The sequence below is a fragment of the Spinacia oleracea genome, chromosome 5 (assembly GCF_020520425.1).
Source record: "Spinacia oleracea cultivar Varoflay chromosome 5, BTI_SOV_V1, whole genome shotgun sequence".
NCBI classification, from domain to species: domain Eukaryota; kingdom Viridiplantae; phylum Streptophyta; class Magnoliopsida; order Caryophyllales; family Amaranthaceae; genus Spinacia; species Spinacia oleracea.
The window spans coordinates 58,906,912-58,912,569 of NC_079491.1; positions in this window are offsets into that span (position 1 = coordinate 58,906,912).

A 5,658-nucleotide genomic window follows, 5' to 3' on the forward strand; every position below is an offset into this window, starting at 1 on the left:
ATCGGACGAGGCTCGCTAGACGAAGGCCCAGCACGAAGCCAGGCCATCGCCCAACAAGCCACACGCATCACCAACACACGCCAAAGCCTCGACCAGGCCCAGCGCAAGCCAGGCCCAGCTGAAGCCATGGGCGCGCGCGGACTGTAGCATGGGCCGAGCGCTGTGCGCTCAGCGTGGGCCGCAAGGCCTGCGCGGGTGTACGGTGCTCGTGCGATGCTCGTGTGCGAATCCTAAAGCTATCGGGATTCGATAAAAGATTAAATCCTAAACCTATTAGATAAAGTTTATTTAAATAGAGTCCTAGCAGGATTCTAATTAAATAAATTAGTATCCTAATAGGATTCCAATTCCTTTTCCATACCTCTATAAATAAGGGCCTAGGGTCATTATTTATACACAAGTTTTCAAGTATTCAAAGCTAGGATTTTTAAGCAGAAAAATCAGCCATAACTCTTGCCCATTTAGCCGAAAATAAGTAGTACCTTAAGGGCGATTCTAGTTGGTCAATCTTAAGGCGGATCCGGACGTGCTGTGGACTATCTACGGAGGGACGACACTTGGAGTCCTAAAGACTTGTTCTTGTTCGGTTCGGGCGCAGCTAGGGAAGGCACGCAACAAAGTGTATGCATCTAAACTATGCTAAATGATTATGTGTAAATAATATGTTTTCCTGGCTTTATGGTTTTTCCGCATGATTTATGAATAGGAATTTCGTGCTGGGCGATGGCCCGATTTATGGTTTTTCCGCGTTTGGCTTGCTGGGCGATGGCCCGACTTCGTGCTGGGCCTTCGTCCGGCAGGCCTCGTCCGATGCTAATTCGTACGATACGCTTCCGATTAAATTCCCGGTTCCGGAATTCATTTCCGATACGAACAATATTTAATATTTCCGATTCCGGAATCAATTTCCGTTTCGAACAAATATTTAATATTTCCGTTTCCGGAATTATTTTCCGATTCCGATAATATTTCCGATTCTGACAATATTTCCGTTTCCGGCAATATTTCCGATTCTGGCAATATTTCCATTTCCGATAATATTTTCCGATACGTACCATGTTTCCGTTTCCGGCAACATCTACGACTTGGATAATATTTATATTTCCGATACGATCCATATTTCCGTTTCCGGCAATATCATCGTTTCCGGAGTATTCATTTCTTGCCTGTGACGATCTCAGCTCCCACTGAAACCAAGATCCGTCGATTCCGAATATCCATAGATGGAGTATCTAATGCCATTAAATACTTGATCCGTTTACGTACTATTTGTGTGACCCTACGGGTTCAGTCAAGAGTAAGCTGTGGATTAATATCATTAATTCCACTTGAACTGAAGCGGCCTCTAGCTAGGCATTCAGCTCACTTGATCTCACTGAATTATTAACTTGTTAATTAATACTGAACCGCATTTATTAGACTTAACATAGAATGCATACTTGGACCAAGGGCATTATTTCCTTCAGTCTCCCACTTGTCCTTAGGGACAAGTGTGCATTTCCTAATTCCTTTGTCGCTCGATGCTTGCTCTTGAACATAAGGTAAGAGTTGTCATCCTTATTATGTCCAGAGGTGTTCCTCGGTTTCAGAGTTCAACTGATCAAATAAACAGATAATCATAGCCTATGATTCATCCGAGCACGGCCATGCATTTCACAGTTTCTAGCTCTCCGAGTGGCCTTGTACAACTTTTAAGCATCTCATCCCGATTTATGGGAGGACAATCCCAATCTTGCGATTTTGAGATTAGACTTCGTTTGATAGGTGATTACCTGAGCGTTGCCTTTATAGCCTCTTTTTACGGTGCGACGGTTGGTCAACGTCAAAGCAACCAGTTCTCAAACAAGTAATCTCAAATCACTCAGGTATTGAGGATTTAGTGTCTAATAATTTAATGAAATTTACTTATGACAGATTTTCATCTCTTACAGTAAAGTTTCATAGGTCTTGTCCGATACTAGTCTTCCCAAAGTAAGTATCTATGCAAAATGATTATGACATTGCCATGTCCACATAGTTCAAGAAACAGAACTACTAGTCATCTTGCATTCTAATCGTCTAACGTTTTCTATGCGTCCAATTTTATAGAAAACTCCGACTAGGGACCATTTTCAACCTTTGACATTCAAGTTCACTTGATAGACATTTCTTAGTCACAGGACTGGTCCTGACAGTCTATCTTGAATATATCGTCAAATTGAAGGGACTCATCATTTAATAAACCACAAATTAAATGGAAAAATGAATTCTTTTCATATATTGTGAATGATTAACCAATAATGTTTTACAAAGATTTAAACTCTAAAACTTTAAAACATTAAACAGTGACATCAAAGCCATTCTCCAATATGTTTGATTCCCATAGCTGCAGTGTGCGAGTTGTGCTTCGCCTGCGGCAGAGGTTTAGTCAATGGATCTGATATGTTGTCATCAGTTCCAATTTTGCTTATCTCGACTTCTTTTCTTTCAACGAACTCTCGTAGAAGGTGAAATCTACGAAGTACATGCTTGACTCTCTGGTGGTGTCTAGGCTCTTTTGCCTGTGCAATAGCTCTGTTATTGTCACAATACAGGGCTATTGGTCCTTTAATGGAGGGGACTACACCAAGTTCACCTATGAACTTCCTTAGCCATATAGCTTCCTTTGCTGCTTCATGTGCAGCAATGTACTCCGCTTCAGTTGTAGAATCCGCAATGGTGCTTTGCTTAGCACTTTTCCAGCTTACTGCTCCTCCGTTGAGGCAGAAGACAAACCCAGACTGTGATCTGAAATCATCTTTGTCGGTTTGGAAACTTGCGTCCGTATAGCCTTTAACAATTAATTCATCATCTCCACCATAGACCAGGAAGTCATCTTTGTGCCTTTTCAGGTACTTCAGAATGTTCTTGGCAGCAGTCCAATGCACCTCTCCTGGGTCTGACTGGTATCTGCTCGTAGCACTGAGTGCGTACGCAACATCCGGGCGTGTACATATCATAGCATACATTATTGAACCAATCAATGATGCATATGGAATCCCATTCATTCGTCTACGCTCATCAAGTGTTTTTAGGCACTGAGTCTTGCTTAGAGTCATTCCATGAGACATGGGTAGGTAGCCTCGCTTGGAGTCCGCCATCTTGAACCTATCAAGCACCTTATTGATATAAGTGCTTTGACTAAGTCCAATCATCTTTTTAGATCTATCTCTGTAAATCTTGATGCCCAATATGTACTGTGCTTCTCCTAGATCCTTCATCGAAAAACATTTCCCAAGCCAAATCTTGACAGAGTTCAACATAGGAATGTCATTTCCGATAAGCAATATGTCGTCGACATATAATACTAGGAAAGCAATTTTGCTCCCACTGACCTTCTTGTATACACAAGATTCGTATGCGTTCTTGATGAAACCAAAGTCCTTGACTGCTTCATCAAAACGTATATTCCAGCTCCTGGATGCCTGCTTCAATCCGTAGATTGATTTCTTTAGCTTGCATACCTTTTTAGCATTCTTTGGATCCTCAAAACCTTCAGGCTGTGTCATAAACAAAGTTTCTGTTAAAACGCCTTTTAAGAAAGCAGTTTTGACATCCATCTGCCATATTTCGTAATCGTAATATGCAGCGATTGCTAACATTATCCGAATAGACTTTAGCATTGCAACTGGTGAAAAGGTTTCATCGTAATCCACACCGTGGACTTGCCTGTAACCTTTTGCAACCAATCTAGCTTTGAAACCTTTAAGTTTCCCATCCTTGTCCTTTTTTCAGTTTGAAAACCCATTTGCTTCCAATGGCTTGGTAGCCATCTGGCAAATCGACCAAATCCCATACTTGGTTTTCAGACATGGCTTGTTTGTAAGTCGCAGGTTCATCACTTTCAAGTAATAGCTTGTTTGTAAGTCGCAGGTTCATCACTTTCAAGTAATAGAACGTCATAGCTCTCGTTCGTCAAAATACCTAAGTACCTTTCCGGTTGAGATCTATATCTTTGCGATCTACGCGGGGTAACATTTCTAGATTGACCATGATTCTCACCAGATTCTTCTAAAGATCTCTGAGTTTCATCCTGAATGTCATCTTGAGCATTCTCTAGAGTTTGTTGTTCGACTCGAATTTCTTCGAGGTCTACTTTTCTCCCACTTGTCATTTTGGAAATGTGATCTTTCTCCAAAAAGACACCATCTCGAGCAACAAACACCTTGTTCTCAGATGTATTGTAGAAGTAATACCCCTTTGTTTCCTTTGGATAGCCCACAAGGATACATTTGTCAGATTTTGGATGAAGTTTGTCTGAAATTAATCGCTTGACGTATACTTCACATCCCCAAATCTTAAGAAAAGACACATTTGGAGGCTTTCCAAACCATAATTCGTATGTAGTCTTTTCGACAGCTTTAGACGGAGCTCTATTTATAGTGACTGCAGCTGTATTTAGTGCATGTCCCCAAAATTCTAATGGAAGTTCGGCCTGACCCATCATTGACCTGACCATGTCTAGCAAGGTTCTGTTCCTCCGTTCCGACACACCGTTCCATTGTGGTGTTCCAGGAGGAGTCAATTCTGATAGAATTCCACATTCTTTCAGATGGTCATCAAATTCATAGCTCAGATATTCACCGCCTCTATCAGACCGCAGTGCTTTAATCTTCTTGCCTAATTGATTCTCTACTTCACTCTGAAATTCCTTGAATTTGTCAAAGGATTCAGACTTATGCTTCATTAGGTAGACATAACCATACCTACTGAAGTCATCAGTGAAAGTGATAAAGTAGCTGAAACCACCTCTAGCATTTGTACTCATTGGTCCACATACATCTGTATGGATTAAACCCAATAGTTCATTTGCTCTTTCTCCAACTTTAGAGAAAGGTTGCTTTGTCATTTTGCCAAGTAAACATGATTCGCATTTACCATAATCCTCTAAGTCAAATGGTTCTAGAATTCCTTCCTTTTGAAGTCTTTCTAAGCGTTTCAAGTTTATATGGCCTAATCGACAATGCCACAGATAGGTGAGATCTGAATCATCCTTTTTGGCCTTTTTGGTAGTTATGTTATAAACTTGTTTGTCATGATCTAATAAATAAAGTCCATTGACTAATCTAGCAGATCCATAAAACATCTCTTTAAAATAAAACGAACAACTATTGTCTTTTATTAAAAAGGAAAATCCCTTAGCATCTAAGCAAGAAACTGAAATGATGTTTTTTTAGTAAGACTTGGAACATGGAAACAATCTTCCAGTTCCAAAACTAGCCCGGAGGGCAACGACAAATAGTAAGTTCCTACAGCTAATGCAGCAATCCGTGCTCCATTTCCCACTCGTAGGTCGACTTCACCCTTGCTTAACTTTCTACTTCTTCTTAGTCCCTGTGGATTGGAACATAAGTGTGAGCCACAACCTGTATCTAATACCCAAGAAGTTGAATTAGCAAGTATACAGTCTATAACGAAAATACGTGAAGATGGAACGACTGTTCCGTTCTTCTGATCTTCCTTTAGCTTCAAGCAATCTCTCTTCCAATGCCCCTTCTTCTTGCAGTAGAAGCATTCGGATTCAGAAGTGGGTTGACTGACCTTCCTCTTTACAGATTTGGCGCCAGTTTGCTTAGTTGGGCTGGCCTTGTTGCCACCTTTCTTAGCATTCCTCTTCTTTCCAGATTTCTTGAACTTGCC